General features: G+C 38.6%; 1 protein-coding gene and 1 non-coding gene across 8 annotated transcripts in view; one reads left to right on the top strand and one right to left on the bottom strand.

Moving 5' to 3' along the window:
• The window catches only part of TENM2 (teneurin transmembrane protein 2), a 1152237-nt gene that overhangs the window by 635364 nt on the left and 499251 nt on the right, over positions 1-17622 (top strand). The gene's annotated exons all lie outside the window — the stretch shown is intronic.
• Positions 15450-15509, bottom strand: LOC149321954 (U7 small nuclear RNA). The gene has a single exon (XR_016279540.1). It is a non-coding gene; the product is annotated as a U7 small nuclear RNA (small nuclear RNA).

Genomic DNA, 17622 nt, shown 5'->3' with positions numbered 1-17622 from the left:
TAGCTTACCTGCTGTTCACTGCTATGATCTTTGGAATAGCGGTATATAAATAAAACAAATTATTTATAATTAATTATAGTGATAACACTCTGATTGTCTCTGTTTGGAAATCAGAAAGAAACTGTCTCTGAACACGGAGGTTTTATTTCAAAGTTAAAAGATAAACTTGATAGACCTATACTTCCCATAATTGTCATTATTGTCTGTACTTTATACCATTGCAGAATGTACTCCTAAAGCAAGTATATTTAATGGGGTTTGCTTTGAGCTTGATTGATTAATCCCCATAGAATCAAATAATTACACAAATGCATTTTCTTAAGAGAGCATGTAAGGACAATCCTGTCTGCACAATCCAAAATGATTGTGTGGACAATCATTTTGCAACAGCACACAGAGCCTTCTCTTTCACTTCCAATGTATGTATGGACAACAGGCAAGCTCCAAGCAGAACTAGGACATAACTTATTTTTATCTCACGAATTACTTCTGCAGTTAGTTACTTCTTGCAGTAATGAGCTGGAATTTAATTATCTTTTGTTACTTATGACAGCCATGACTGTAACTAACTTCTTTTCAGTGGAACTCACTTCTTTACTAATTATTGGGTGTATGTATTGACTCAGTCTCAGCAATGGGAAGAAGAGGAAGGTTTTACGTGGGTGGCTATCTCATAATGCAGCTGACAATCTATTCATACCTAAAGCCCATAGCTGCCATACAGTGGTTTGGTACAATTGGACCTCCTTTGAGCTAAACTGGCAGCCAACCTCAATATAATTTTTAATTCCTGGTATCCATACTGTTAAATATATATAGCAAAGTGTCAGGTGAATTAAATTTTATGGAAAGGGATTTTGTTATGAATTAAATTTGTCTATTGAATGAATACTCATCAGAAATGAACATGGGTGTGTAGGACTCCACCCAACCTGCACTTCCTTGATCTGTTGCAACAAATCTCATCCAATGTTAAACCGAATGAGGGGAAGGTTGTACATCAAATCATCTAGGAAAATGTGCTAGAGAGGAATTGCTTTGTAATGTATTTTGCAATTTTCTCAGACTTTCTAAGGCACAGTCTCTGAATTGGTCAATTGGGGAAACTAGAGAGCATTGTCCTATTCTTCTGTGTTTAATCAAAGACAAAATACTAAGAGCAATGGGAATATGTTAGTAATGTGTAGCTCCAGGAGCTCCCTTTCTAAGCTGCAGGAACAGTAGCAATTTGATAGGAGGCTACAGTAATGAATAAAGTAATGAGTTCCCCATAAAAAAGCAAGATTTCAAGCTCTGGCTCAGACCATGGTACATGCCGCACAATCAGTTGTGCAACTGTGTGATCCACTGTACCGTTGCTATTATACATCTATACTACCTTAAAAGTGTTTAGGATCTTTCCTGGTGTTTTAAATTAAGAATTATCAGTGCTATACTATCCTTCTTTCTTCATAATCATGATAGATTAGAGGGCTATTGGGTCCTATAGATGTTAATGTGCAAATTATAACTCACTTATTTAGAGTAGTATCTTTTGGCTGGATGATTACATTTCAGAAGCTTTTAAAAAACAGCTGTTGGTGCTTAAAAAAAAAAGAATTTCACTCATTTCAAGTAACCCTCTTGGAAAAGGAAAGAAAGAGTCAAAAGATCTTTCCTTTATAGATTACCATCTGAATTTTCCTAATGGTAATTCTGTACTAATTGGTTACCTGGCTGTTAGTTGCTAATTAAAGTATAATTAAAGTCAGGCAAGGGAAATGGAGCTGATAAGAAATAATATAATGTAGGGTTTCCTATTTCACTTTCTGGAATATTAACCGTGAATAGCTGTTGTTTTAAAACTGTCACCATGGTCAGAGAAGTCACAACATTTAACAACTTTTTTCTGAAGTCCATGCATTGCATATTTCATTATTTTCTGGAACTGATCTGTCATTCATGATTTTCCCATATTATATGAAAAAGTTATTTCTCATAGATCCCTGTTTGGTCTATGGTAAGAAGTCAGGATTCCTTTCTTGACCTCTGGACTGAATCTACTGGACTCCCCAACTGGAGTGTCCCATATCAGTTGGGCATTCAATTCACTCAAGGTCTTGGATAGCTTTAAGGGAGCTGTCCAAGGGGATGAACATATTTTAAGGAAAGGCTTCAGTACCTTGGATAACTCTTTTAAAGCCTGGGTTAAAAATCTGGATTAATTGCCCTATTGTCATGGAGGCCACCAACTAGCTCTATTATGTTGTACCTCACACCTGCAACTCCTAGCCCTACACTCTCTGTTCATTTTCTGTCCAGTGTTCCTCCATACCTCAAACCATTCCTCTCTCTTCCTGTTATCCTTACATTCTTCTTAATGTGTTATTTAATCCCTCATTCTTAGTCCACTTGGTTCTTTTACCCAGTTTGTACTACAGTACATGCTTCACTAGTTCAGAAAGCCCTACTTACTGTCCCACCCCTCTCTTGGATTAACAAGTTCAGATGATGGCAACAAATAGTTTACCATTTACCTCTACATTTTCAATGTTAAAGCAACTGAGGGGCTGTGCACACTGCCCCTAAGGGGTGGCCTGCAGCCACCTCCATCTTCACCAAATCAGGGCCGCGGCAGCCACATGCTGTGACCCCAATCTGCCCTTTCCAAGGTGTAAAAAGAAGCCACAAAAAGGGGCTCCCTTTTGTGCCCTGGAAAGGGCGCTGTAGCAGCGCTAGAGAAGTGCTGTTATCTAAATACAGCGCTAGAGGAGTGCCATGATGCAGCACGCCATGGGGGGGGGGCAGAGTCAGGACATAAGTTGTATGTTCGCCACACCTCGACTTTACCCCTGGGCCGGCCTTAATGGCCAATCTGCACAGCCCCTCAATCTCTCACTGCCTGAGATTTCACTGTCATCCTCCAGTACCTTAATGCACTGCAGATATGTGTGTGCCTTCAAGTCATCTGTCAAGTTATGGCATCTGCATGTATTTCATAGGGTTTGCTTAAGTAAGGAATACTCAAGGTGGTTTTGCCAATTTCCTCCTCTGAAATATAGCCTACAGCACCTTACATTTATTGGCAGTCTCCCATCCAAGTACTAACTAGGGTTGACCCTGCTTCCCTTCAAAATTAGATGGGATCTGGTGTGTTTAGGGTATTTAGGCCCTTACCCTAATGCACTACAGTAGGTTATTTTATGTTACCAGAAGTAGGGTATCTGTGGCCCTGCAAATGTTAGTAGGCTTCAACTCCCACAAGCCTAGTGATCATGGGGTTTTTAGACTAACAACATATAGAGGGTCATAGCTCCTTCTTATTTTCTCTATATATCTACTTGCACATTATGCCTGTTCAGGAAGACACCTTAATAGAGGAGTGAGCCATATTACAAGACACTTCTTGGTGCTTAGCAAAACTAGAGATTATTCCAAACTGATGACAAGGGAATTCATGGGTTGCCAATATCCCTCTTCTGTTCAGAACATGAATGGATCTGTACTGAAAGGTCATCTATTTTTTTTCTTACATTTTACTTGAAAAAGAACAGGAGTGTGAAGTCTGAATTCAGAATCTCTTTCTTTCTGAACTTGACCCTTTGTACGCACTCTTACTAAGGAACATTTTATTATTCTCAGGAAAGAAAATCTCTTTAACATACAGTATAGTAATTTATTTTTGAAGTTATTATCTTATTTCTAATTTGTAATTAACACAAATGGCCTACATACACCATTAATATTGAGAGACTTGGTACAATTAATGAGAAACTTTTTATTTCAAATAGCAGTTTGAAAGCATTTATAGACTAGTTTGCTGACTCAATTAAAAATATGTATATTAGTAAGGTACATTGTAAGCCTGCACCATATATCTATCTTTCTTAGAGGTTGAGTTATTTTTCTCTAGCTTTTCCAGCATGGCACATACCTTACAAGCTGGTCCCTTAGAATCACTTCAAACACAGAAATCCTCTAGCGACTCATTGAGCAACTTCTTGAAAACCCTAAAAAGGCACTATGTGTGTAAAATATTAAAGTCAAAGGCTTAGAAAACTGTAAACTTTCTAATGTTGTCTTTGTGGTATTCTACCCTTCAAAACAGTGAGAATGTTCCAGGAATTAGAGGGCCATTATTTGCTGTGAGCTACATCCCTGGTTTTTAAAAGGCTTTTACATTCTTCCTACCACTACCACATGCACACAAATTTCTTCCATACTTCATTTTGGGTCAAGGTCAAGTTTGAGACAATGAGGTTTATCTCACTGGGGATAAAACGTTCCCCGATGCATTACAATGAGCACGAGCGCGCGCGGAGCATGATGGCAACCCGATGGGGCCCAGAACGTGACTTTACTGCACAGGGAACGCCGCCGCTGCCAAGTGTTCCCATTGCGTTCCCATCTGGTTCCACAGGGTGCCATTTCTGGGAACGCTTGTTCCCAGAAATGGCGCCCTCTGGAACCAGATGGGAATGCGCGGCGGCGGCAGCGTTCCCTGTGCGGTAAAGTCGCGTTCTGAGCCCCATCGAGTTCCCATCATGCTTTGCACACTCCCACGCTCGTTGTAATGCATCAGGGAACGTTTTATCCCCGGTGCGATAAGCCTCTTTGAGATGAAGAAGGAACTACTATTAGTGCCTGTGAAGAATGAAAGATGAGCTGTGCTGGATTAACCCAGAGGTCCATCTAGTTTTCTCACAGTGGCCAACCAAATGATTCATGTACAACCTGTGCTTGAAATAACAACAACTGTTCTGTCACTGCACCATAGCAACTGATATTTAGCAGCTTAACTACTTTGGAAAATGAAGGCTCCACATCACCATGATGTCAAGTAGTCATTGATAGTTGTATTCCTCCACAAATTTGCCTGACCTCCTTTTAAGGCCATTTCAGCTAATGGCCATCACCGCATTGTGTGGCAGTAAGTTAAATTACATAATTATGGTTTGCATGAAAAAGTACTTTCGTATATTTGGTCTGAATTTCCTGCCAATGAATTTCTGAGAATGACCCCCCAGTTTGGATATTATCAGAACAAGAGAACTAGAAACATAATAATCTCAATCTACTTTCCCCATACCATACATGATTTAATTTTACAGATTTTTTAACATGCTTTCCCCTTTCCCCCAACTAGTTGCCTGTTTCTTTCTTTTTTAAAAAAGCTCCAATTGCTGTGGCTTTTGTTCACAAGGAAGTGCTCCTATTCCTTCATCTTTCTGGTTGCTCTTTTTCAGTACTGTTTACAACAAAACAATATCCCTTTGGAGTGCAGCATCCATAATTGTGTGAAATATTTCTTTTGAAAAAATGGCAACATTACACCGTGTGCAAACACTACAATGCTGAAAAGTTTTCCTTTAAATTCTTCCCCAAAAGTCTTTACAGTGCTATTTGTCTTTTTCATGCAGCTATTCACCATGAACTGAAGAACTCTTCCTTAAGCCAATCACAGCTCCTAGCAGTAGAGCTGGGAAGTTAGGATTGTTTATTTATGGCCACAGTTTGTATCACTTTATACCTATGGTGGTGGTGGTGGTGATAATGGTGGGGATTGTATAGCCCTTGCAACTTCTACTAACCCGCTCCAGATCCCCCCCCCCCCCGGTAGAAAAAAAAGGATTCAAAAACAGCTCCCAAATGTGATTGAGAGCGACATTACATAATTTTTGGTGCCCAAATAAGTGACAGCAACAGTTCTCTATAGTCTTTTTGAGCATAAATATTGATGTGGCCCTCTGGGGTCTGGGGTGTTCTTACCCTGAATGTACTCTTTTGTGGATATAGGACTAAATATACATTTGTTATCCATTCACTTGGCTTAAAACTATCTTTTTAGAGTTCTTTCCAGTCTACTAGGATTTTCACCATGATTAGTAATTTGGTGTCATGAACAAACATGGCAGACTTGGAGGGGGCTTTGCCTTCTCTCTAGTACTATTACAATTTGTTGTCTCTCTTGTACCTAGCATAAGAACCAGCTAGAGTGCCTTGAGTTTTCTGTGGGTAAAAAGGCACACCAGATTGGACTGATTACATGTGATCAGATTCTATTGTATTGTTCAATTTACCAAGGTACTTGTTCTAGACTAATCACTCCAATTTGACAATAATTTCCATGAAGAATGGAAAGATTTTATCTCTCCGTCCTGCTTGGAGACTTGGACTCTCAAATTACAGAGGAGGTTGCTAGGTTCTGTGCTTGTGAGATTGCTACTTGTAGATAAATACTGGAAGGGGGGGGGGAGAGTTATAATAAGGAAACTTTGGTTATATATGTAAGTTTATTATGTAAGTTATGTTAGCTATGAAATTTTACATTTTACCTTCCCCACATTTTAATTTTTGGGTATTAGATAGACACTGTTAGAAATTTGTATGGAGTGCAGGTTTTATGAATTTTTAGCTGTAGTTGCGTGTGCCTTTATATATTTTATTTTTTATATTTGGACTTTGACCATAAATAAATTAATTAATGAGTTACAGATTACATGAACTCCTCCTATGGGGCAAGACTCTAGTATGCCACAATATAGGCAAAAATTCTGGAACTAGATATGAATGGCTGTTTCCATCTGATCACTGTCTGCCATATGAACAGAATCTGAGAGATTGAAGGATTTGTCATTGTGACATTCTTCTTAAAGCATTAGCAATTCATTCTGATGGAAATGTGTGGCACAACTGTTTGAATCTCTTGGCAGCCTGCATCTTCTTAAAGGTCTCTCTTTTTCTTTTTAAAAATGTATTCTGTTTGTGAGGTACAGAATTAAGCACTATTGAAATATCACGGGTATTAGCGGACTGGAAAAAATATTTATGGGCATGAGGTTTGCTGTGAAAGCATCTGAAAGTTTTCTGTGATATTCCAAGCTTAGTGGGGGAGAAGAAGATAATACCCAAAGAAATTAGAGGTTAAAAATTAATCAGCACAGACATTCCTGAACCATCCATCATTTCTTATCCTTTCAGGTTTCAGCAATTCTATTGTGCTTGAGAAATATAATATTTGAACATTTTAGAGTATCCATCAACCTTGGATACCTGGATGGTTTTCAGCCCTCACAAACCAATTATTTTTGAATAAAGGGAAGCAAGGTGCAGAGCTGATTTTGTTGGTAAAATAATGTTTTAAATTTAGACATTAATTCAATGAACTTTAAAAGCAATAAATGTGCGTTATTTACATATAATTAGAAGAAGGTATTTAAAAGGAGTTTTCAAAAATGTTAACTCGGTGAAATGCTGAAATGTCAGATGCATTGTAGGTAGAGGATATGAAGCTGGCACTTTGCTGTCAGCAGGGGAGAACTTCTACAACTAATTCCAAAGAAAGAGTGGAATGATTCCATCTACAGGAGGGGGGGGGGGGGCAAATCAGTGCAGCTGGGAAATAATTATTGGTCTGTGTGCGCGGGCGTGTGTGTGTGTGTGTGTGTGGTGTATTCCTATGCCCACTGACGAATGCCTGCATTTGCTCTTGAGAGGATTTTCTTATGATTTTGATCTATTTGAAAGGTGGGGGCCATGAAAGGGGTGCACGTATGCCACCATTTCAGCAAACATGCAGCTCATTATTTCTGCTTCCAGAACTATGGTAGTTGAACCTTAGAAGTGTTGTTTTCTTTTCTTTTTTCTCTCATAGTTTTATTTGTGTAGAAATAGCTTTGCTTTGCAATGTTGTGGCTGATGTCTTTGGACCACGTATTATCTTGTTAGGTTTTCAACTGGCTTGAGCATTATTTTAGTTTTTGTTTAGTTATAGGATTTTCTTTTAGTTCTGCACCTACAATAAAATTAATTTTTAATAGACATATTTTAGGTTTTATGTTCATTGGAAAGGCATTGCTATGTGTGAATTAATAATCCCCATTTGCCTTCCATCTCTAAAAAGACAGCAGGTAATTTTATGAAACATCTTTGGAACTAATTGAAAAAATTCCACACCTTCAAAAAAAAACAGATGTATATTCACACACTTGTACTTTTTTTCTCGTGGGTACAGTGCTATGAGAGAGAAAGTTATTTCTTCTAGTGTAAGATGGTATTAGGGTACTTGTTCTGATTTGCTGATGTTTCAAGATTACAAGAACTGTTTTAGAAAAGCTCAGCAGTTTGGGTCCAGGCTACTTGGAGGACCTTAACTCCCTTTACGAACCCACTAGAACATTGAGATCATTGGGAGAGACCCTTCTCTCTGCCCATCTCCCTTTGAAGCATGTTTGGTGGGAACAAGAGAAAGGGCCTTCTCTGTGGCTGCTCCCAGGCTCTAGAATTTCCTCCCTAGAAAGGCCAGGCTGGCTTCATCCCTGCTTTCATTTCAGTGGCAGATAAAAACATTTTTATGCCACCAGGCTTTCTCACACAGACATGGGTGCTGTAAGAGTTTTATAAACAGTTTTTAAATTTTAAATTTGAACATGTACCTTTTAAAAGTTGTTTAATTGTTTTTTAAACTTTGTATTTTTAATGCTTTATATTATTTTAACTTGGACTGTTTAAAATTTTGTTAAGCACCTTGAGCCCTATACCAGAAGGAAGACAGAATACTTATTATTATTATTATTCACAGAAACATTGCTTGACTGTTTTAACAATCACTTTGATTGTTAGTCTATCTACGTATTTCCAGTTAAACCCATTAAAAAAACCACCTTTAAATTTATCAGGTTTTGTTAAGAGTTTTCAGTTGTTGCATCTGCATATCAGAAATAAATCTGTTGGATACCATTTTAACTGCATGGCCCAATGCTATGGAATTCTGGGAATTTGGAGAGGTTTTTAAAGATCTTTAGCCTTCTCTGTCAAAGAGCTTTTGTACCACAACAACCACAAATCCCAGAATTCCATAGCATTGAGCCAGGACAGTTAATGTGGTGTCAAACTAAATAATTTTTGCAGTGCAGATTCAGCCAATATCTATTCAGGCTCTAAAATTTTTAGGCTCTGCAATGTTAAAGCCATGCCCTTAACATAAAAAGCAATTGCTAAACTGAAAGGGGTTTGTTTTGTTTACTTGATTAAACTGTTCGGTTTTTTTAAACTGAATACAGTATGTTAAATAATTGAGAATATATAGCTAGATCAGCAGATAAGGTCATAGCCATGCTATGTATTCTAACTAGATAGATAGTGGTGGGTGTCAGAGTGAAAGACACAGTTCCAGATTGATCTGTTCACTGAAGTAAGTTGCATTGAGTCTGTGCAACTGGAACTACCATTGCACATTATTAATACAAAACTGGCAAATGGTTTTCTCATTGTAATAGAGTTGGAAGGACCAAATCTGAGAATGCTTTATCTGCAATAAATTCAGTAAATTTAAAACAAAAAAAGCTAAATGAAAAAAGGAAGGAAGGAATATTGTACTAATAGGCCATTCATGTTTTAAACCAGTGATTCCCAAACTTTGGTCCTCCAGGTATTTTGGACTTCAACTCCCAGAAGGCCTGGCCACCTTGGCCAGCAGTCAGGAACTCTGAGAGCTGAAATCCAAAACATCTAGAGAACCAAAGTTTGAGAGTTACTGTTTTAAATGGTTTTCAACTCACACTGAACATAGGGAAGGCTTAACAGTGGAACTCCCCACTTGAAGGAAAGGAATGTGACAAAAATTTAGCAATTTCCAACGAAGGATGAAATATTAATACAACACAATCACTGTAATTGTCAGCTGATTGTGCCAACATCCTTTTCTTCTCTGTACTAGAATCATAGAGTTGAAAGAGACCACAAGGGCCATCCAGTCCAACCCCCTGATATGCAGGAACTCTCTATCAAAATATCCCCAACATCGAGCCTCTGTTTAAAGACTACCAAGGAAGGAGACTCCACCACATTCTGAAGGAGTGGGTTCCACTGTCGAACAACTCTTACAGGAAGTTCCTCCTAATGTTGAGGTGGAATCTCTTTTCCTGCAGCTTGCATCCATTGTTCTGGGACCTATTCTCTGGAGCAGCAGAAAACAAGCTTGCTCCCTCCTCAATATGACATCCCTTCAAATATTTAAACAGGGCTATCATATCATCTCTTAACCTTCTCTTCTCTGGGCTAAACATCCCCAGCTCCCTAAGTCATTCCTCATAGGGCATAGTTTCCAGACCCATCACCATTTTAGTTGCCTTCCTTTGGACACGCTCCAATTTCTCAACATTTGAATTGTGGTGCCCAGAACTAGACACAATATTCCAGGTGGGGCATGACCAAAGCAGAATAGAGGGGCACTTACTTCCCTTGATCTAGGCACAATACTTCTATTGACGCAGCCTAAAATTGCATTGTGTGAGTGATGGGTCACATTTTTTTTCTGTCAGGGGAAGGAGATGGGTTTGACCATTTGAGAAATTCTGAACTAGATAGCAAAGGAATGCAGTTTGAATTCCTCTGTTGGTAATAGAAGAAGAGTGATTTGCATGACAGTAACAATCCTCTTCACAGTTGAAAGGACAGATCTGATAGGGATAGCTGAGTGTATAAAACTTTTTTATGTGGAAAGGGAGAATACAAGTGAGGTTATAACTGCCAAATTAGGCAAATTATTACAAACTCCAGCATCTTTACCTTTCATGACTCATCTAAAGCCCTATTATTTGGTGGTGGTGGTGGGAATATGACAGACCAAATGTTCAAATATTGTGGAGATGTGGAGAGAATGAATTCTCAATAATATGCCCCCCTAATGTGGTCAAACAAGCAGACACCCTGGTATGAAAAATAAATCCACAGGATAAATAACATGTCTGCTTGAAATAGAATGAACACTGCAGCTCTTATTTCCCTTCCACAACAATCTCCCTCCCTCCAAGCTTTCCATTTTATCTTGCATAATTCCGTCTTCACCTACATTTTCTTCTGTTTCCCTAGAAACCAGCCACATTCATTTCATCCTTCATCCTGGTCATTTCCACATAGGTCACTAGGTAGGCAAAAGAGGCTCATTTGACCATACTACATGCATTCTGTAGTCTAAAATGGGCCTGGAGAAATACATTTGCAATAAAAATTACATTGATGATAACATGTCTACTAGGACAAAGCCAGGTACTCAAGTGTCTGACTGACCTAACAAAACAAACTGTTTCCTGGAAGATGATGTACAAATGGAGAAAATAAAATTGGATCCCAGTAAGGGGGACTGGTGGAGGCTGTTGGAGCTATTTACCAACATTTAAATTCATTTAATTCTCTTTAGTGCAGATTTAAACAAATATGCACACTGAGTGATTTAATCTGGAGTATTTTCTGACTGCAATAAAGATTCAAATTTATTGTGGTGTGTTTGTGGCTGCAGACATAATATTCTACAGCACTAAAACAAAGCCAACACACATAACATACTTTCATGTGAGGTGGAATGTTTGTCAGTCTACTATTTATTTATTTTTTGGCAAAAAAGGAACCAGAATAATTTTATGTTTCAAAAATACTATATTTATCTGCAACTTAATATATAGTACTGTATATATAAATATAAATGATATAAATATGTGTCATTATGTATCAAAGTCAGAATCATCCATTCCATAGTATTTCTATTTTCCGTGTATGGTTGTGAAAGCTGGACAGTGAAGACTGTTGAATAGGAAGCAGTTCAATTCATGTGAAATGTGGTGCTAAAGGAGAGTTCCAAAGATACCATGGATTTCCAAAAAGATAAATGCATGGGTTCAAGAGCAACTTAAGACTGAACTCTCCCTAGAAATCATAGGCAACTAAACTGAAGATATCACACTTTGGTCATATCACAAGATGACATACTAATTGGAAAAGACAATTCTCGGGAAAGTGATGTCAAGGCATGAGACTTTGGGGGCATGGTGTGAAGCAAGTCTTGCTAACCACCCCCATGGCAAATGAAGAAATCGACCCACCCGCTGCTGGTATAGTATGACCTTTCCTTGGTTGTCTTGGTGCCGGGTAGGAATTTTTGCCCTGTTCCATGGGGTTTTGCATACCCCATACTGTGTCCAGCAGGATATGGGAAATTGGCTTACATGAACTTTAATAATACCTAGTTTGGCTTAAAAATTTGAATGCAAATGGATTTCTATAATTAAATAACTCTGGCAAAAATAATTGGATTATATTCGGTGTGCACCTTGGACACTGTTTGGGTGGAAGGGACTTTTCTGGAACCACTTGTTTAGGCCTTGCGACCTGGGGGTGACAGAAAGAAATTGCCCCTTAGTTCTGACTTGAAAGATAAACCCAATCTTTAATCTTCACAGATGGGGGCTTTCTGGTTAGACTTCCTGATGTGGGCTGGACAGCAAATAATCCAGTTTTTGGGTTGTCATTGAGGGCTCCGATGTTATCAACCCGATAAGCTGCAGAAGTGGTCTGGGAAAAGACACTAGATGCAATTTCTCCCACACTTGGTTGTTTTTATAAATTAGTTGCAGTTCCGTTAAGAATTTAATAAATAGGTCAATAAATGGCCCTATTTTATCCCAGTCTTGTGTCTGGTTTCATTATTCAGGGGTTGGGTAGCAATCCCTTCTGTCTCAACTTTTGCATCAACTGATGTCAAAATGAGTTCTCCTACACATGAGTAAAAAAAAGCAGCTGCAGGGACATGTGCTAAGTGGGCTGTTTTAAATTTAAAATGGTAGCAAAAGTGTCAGTTTGAGGAGGCTTCTTTTCAGTAGAAAATAGTGCAGTGTAAAGAGTTAAACAGCTTGTCATGCACTGCGATCCTCATTTGGGTCATGACATATAAGGATGCTTTTTTCTAAATGAAGATATATCGTTAGTAGTAGTCAGCATTTGATTTAAAACTACTTAAAGTCTAGTCTGAACCTAAATGTTACATAGAAAGGAGCATTAGCCAACAACAAAGCAAGAAATCTTCATGGTACAACAACCCTCTATTGTCTGCTTATTACTTAATACCTTCTGTTTGGCTGGTATCTATTCCGAACAATGATATAAATTATTATTTCACTCCTTCTCACATGTAAAAATGAGAAACTGCAAACATGTTCTCCTCACCTGCAAGATGGCAAGATAAATTATCTTTCTTGGTGAGAGTTTTTGCATTTGTGAGAATAGGTTTTGCATAAATTGTACCGATTGTGTAATTTGTGCAGTTTGCATAGCCAAACTACAATAGCTGCTTCCTTTTTGCATGGACTTAGAAAAACTGGAAGCATTGCATGGGTTGTTTACACTGTCGATCAAAGGATCAGGTGTTGTTGTTTTTTGGGGGTTTTTTGGTATGTTTCGCTTCACAGAGGGAACAGACATTTGTTTTACACAGAAAAATCTTATGCAAATTGTGGAAACTGTGCAGGAGGAAAAAAAGTGTTTGTCTTTTTTCTCAGGTTGGATGCAATACATTTTGAGGGATTAACAAACCCTCAATAGGCTGTCTTGACGTGTACCACAGTTTGAGGGGGCTGTGGGCAAAGTGTGCTCTGGGAGGTCCCTGAACACACACCCTGGGAGTGATGATCCCAGTTTCTCTCCACCCCCCAGGTGCTTTATCTCTCCATCCTGCCACTGACCTTGCTCTTTTTTCAATACATGCATTCTCTCCTCCACCCCTACTTTTATTCTTTCTGCTCTTCTGCCCACAAGTGTTCTCTGTCTTCTTCATACTAGCCAGAGATTATCAAAGTTCCTTCCTTCCTTCCTTCCTTCCTTCCTTCCTTCCTTCCTTCCTTCCTTCTTTGTGTGTAGCCATCGGAGGTACCAAATAAAAATTCTGCCAACCAAATAAAATTTCCCTCCAGTCCCCAAATTTCTAGCATTGAGAGAGTGAGACACTGAAAATTGTTCACTAGGATTCTTATTCTTGTGTTAGCTTAATCTGGCTCTCTGCTTTGGATGCCTAAATTGCATTTTTAAATGCTCAGCTGGTTTTAAGTTAGACCAATGTTAGAAATTTGGGGACTGAGGGGAAATTCCATTGGGTGACAGATTTCTTATTTAGGGGCAATGTCCTCATTTGCACCTCTCTCATGGTTACACCCCATCCACCCTTGCTCTCTTAAAATTAGTTCGGTTATTGGTGTGCTACAGAGCAAATCTCCATCATGATTGGTATCTTTTTTTCTTCAGTGTGCTTCTGAAGCTTATATTCTGTTTTGATAAATAAAGATGCTGGTTGCAACTATAGTTTCAATCTGCATGGTACCCAAATGCTTCATTAAAAAAACCAAAAGAACAATAAGGTATTTGAAAGTCCTCCAGGTTGTGAGGTCTGAATCACACCATGCTCTGTGGTAAGACACAGGCTGTATCCATTTTGCAAAAATAATCCAGTTTGACCCCACTGTAACTGCCATGGCTCAATGCTATGGACGTCTGGGAACTGTAGTTTGTTGTGGCACCAGAGTTCTCTGACAGTGATGGCTAAATGTTTCACAAATGGAATTCCCAAAATTCCATAGCATTGAGCCACGGAAGTTGAAGTCTGGTCAAACTGGATTGTTTCTGCAGTGCAGATGCAGCCATGGCTCACCACTTCTTATTTCCAATTATTGTTTATACATCTGCCTTTGATCCTAGATGTAATACAGTGAACCCTTGTTATATGCTGGGGTTTGGTTCCAAGATCCTCTGTGTATAACAAAAATCCATGTATGCTCAAGTCCCATTAAATATAATGACATAGCAAAATGGTGTCCCTTATTTAAAAAAATGGAAAATCAAGGTTTGATGTTTGAAATTTATACTTTTTTAAAACATTTTCAGTGTATGCTTGAATCCGTGTATAAAAAATCCATGTATAAGAAGGGCCAGCTGTATACAGTTGTCATGGCTGGTAGCCACTGATGTCCATCATGAATTTATCTGATTCCCCCTTTAAAGCTACTTGAAGTTCATAACATTGTTTGTTTGCTCCTCTCCCTTCCACTGTTGTGCTCAGGCTTTGTAAATGCAGAGCCATAAATTTGCCTTATTAATTAGTGTGGTAATTAAATGCATTATTAATTACTGTGGTAATTAAGTGTAGCTTGTTGTGACTACATTTCATAACAAGAAAGGCACTGAATAAAAAGCATAGATATCTTTCCTTTAGTTTTCCTAAAAAATAAGCTTTTAGAATTGCTCTTATTGCTCCAGAAGTAAAAGGTCACAGAATTATTTGTGAATCCATTTTCAAAGGTATTTCTTTCAGTAATCATAGTTTTCCAAAGGCAGAATTTCAGCTACTTTTTCTTTATAGCACATAAGGTCAGAGTTATTTTTTTCAGTGTATGAAAGTGTCCTATTAAGCATTTGTTACATATGGAGTAAAAAAAGAAGAAAGATCCAGACGACTGCCTTTCTAGTTCAGTGGATTACACACATTTTTTCATTAACATCTCTGTTGGTAATGGGTCTGAAATAGTTAACTTTTCATAAATCAGTTCAGAAAAAAAATGTTTTACACATTTATTATATGTAACTACAGGCAACGAGTTTGAAGTAGAGATGAAAACAATAGTCTCTGCTATTTGTTTTCCAGTTGTCAAATGGGTTTTACAACTTTAAGGAAAAAAACCATCTGGAGAAATATTACAAGAGCAAGACTTATGAATAGTTACCCCTCCCCATATTTCAATGTATTCCAAAGCATGTTCAATTACTCTAGAGAAGGAGACTCTATCACCCCTTTAGGTATTTGGTTCCATTGTCAAACCACTCTAACCACCAAGAGGTTCCATCTAATGTTCAATTAAAATCTACCTTCTTGTAATTTAAAACTATTAGATTTGGTCCTCCTGCCTGGAGCAGCAAAGAACAATTACTCTCATACATCCATGGAATGCTTTCATGCTGTTCCCAAAAGTGGAGATGATCCTATCCAGGTGGCATCCAATTATTTCCAAATGTTACCACAGCAAAACTAGTCTCATATCCATGAAACAGTGGCCGAAAATAGACAGCCCTAAAGGGTTAGTGTCATGCTGCTTCTCTCTGCACTGGATTGGGGCTGTGGCAACTGTATGCCATGGCCCCAAACTGGCCTTTTGCTGGAACAAAAAGGAGTGGCAGAAAGCCCCTTTTGCCACAGCCACAACTCTTCTCCACTCCTGCACCATGTGGTGGGCTGCTCCCTATCTGGTCAGGCAGGTGGTGTGAGGCTGGATTGGAGGCAAAGTCGGGATGTGCGGTCACCATGCCCCCACGCTGCTAGGAAGCTGGCTTAAATTGCTGGTCTGTTCAGCCCCAGTTGATATTTACTGGCCAAGCAAAATGCACAAAATGCATAGAATCATAGAATCGTAGGGCCATCCTGTCCAACCCCTGCCATGCAGGAACTCTCAATCAAAGCATACATGACAGATGGCCATCCAGCCTCTGTTTAAATGCATGATGCAAACCTTTGAAACTTAGCTGGCATTTTCAGCAGACAAAGTTGTTAACAATAAAAAAGGGGGGGATGATGGTGTTCAAGTCATATGCCTACATTTATCTCATCAAGATGCTGTTATAGTTCTCACTTAACATAGTATGGAGGAATATCCATGTAGGCAGAGTCCATTACTCCTCCTGGGAGAGAAAGAGTAACTCCAGGAAGTAAAAATTAAAGTCTATTAGCATTATAATAAATACCTCCTTTGACATCCACGTTCTTTGTATTACTTTGGGTCATTTAAATATCGGAGGGAGGGACCGTTCATAGGTCTTGATGTTGCATTATTCCTCCATGTTGTTTCTGTCCTGTGTGGGGCTAGCTGCCCACTTGTTTCAGTTTAACTTGTTTTATCTTCTACATCATCATTATGCATAGTGATATATCTGATATTTATTCTGTCAATATACATATATGCATTTCACCATTCTTAGCATGCTTACTGTCTTGCGGGGGATGGTGGAGCTGAAGAAATCAAACCATACTTGTTTCTTTTTCTTTTCCTGGGACAGGTCTTTGCATTACTGTTTTCTGTTATGACTACAGTAGGTAACTGGCATGCTATTCAGGAAATAAATTAGCAGATGTATTGTCCCAACATGCTTGAGGCTAGCCTGAGGATCTTGCTGTTCTCTAGAACAGTCCTTTGATTCCCACATTGTCTGTTGCACTGCAAAATGCAAGTCATTGTGGCTATCAAATTCCTTGGTTCTTGAAAGGTGGAGGAAAGAGTATTTGGCAAAGGCAGGAAAGATTTTGTGTTATATCTCTAGGCAGAAGGCTCTTTATATTTTAGGGAGTATTGAGCATATCAGCCATATTTGGAACATCATATTAAAATAATCTGTGTGCACTCAGAGGAGTTCAATCAAATCCTGAAATTTGTTTTGCAGCCAAATACATACTGAGTATTGGGCTCAAGAGTTAAGAGTGTCAGTGTAATGTAATAAAACATGGTATTGTGCCTGTTTTGTAAGAATGCTACAGTAAGCTAGCACAAAGATATACAGTGAGTATATTAATAGGAGAAGGAAAGACGATAACTCCCCCCTCAAAAAAAATAGTGTTTTTTACACACAGTGCCACATCTGCAGAATTCCATAATTGCATTGCTCTCGATGTCATTGTATTTGCATTGTACTATGTGTAACCAAATGAGCAGGAATGGAATGATGGGCAGATGGCATGGTAATTTTGCAGTTAAAAAGTCAGTGCAAATTCCCATTTAATTCAGTTGGGTCTTTGAACAAATGTGCAGCAGTGTGGAGGGCCCCTTTTCAGAATTCTGT

Source organism: Sceloporus occidentalis, unplaced genomic scaffold (assembly GCF_023333645.1).
Source record: "Sceloporus occidentalis isolate IW3139 unplaced genomic scaffold, rSceOcc1.0.p SCAF_1, whole genome shotgun sequence".
In the NCBI taxonomy this organism is placed as follows: Eukaryota; Metazoa; Chordata; class Lepidosauria; order Squamata; family Phrynosomatidae; genus Sceloporus; species Sceloporus occidentalis.
This window is presented reverse-complemented; position numbering and strand designations above follow the sequence as displayed.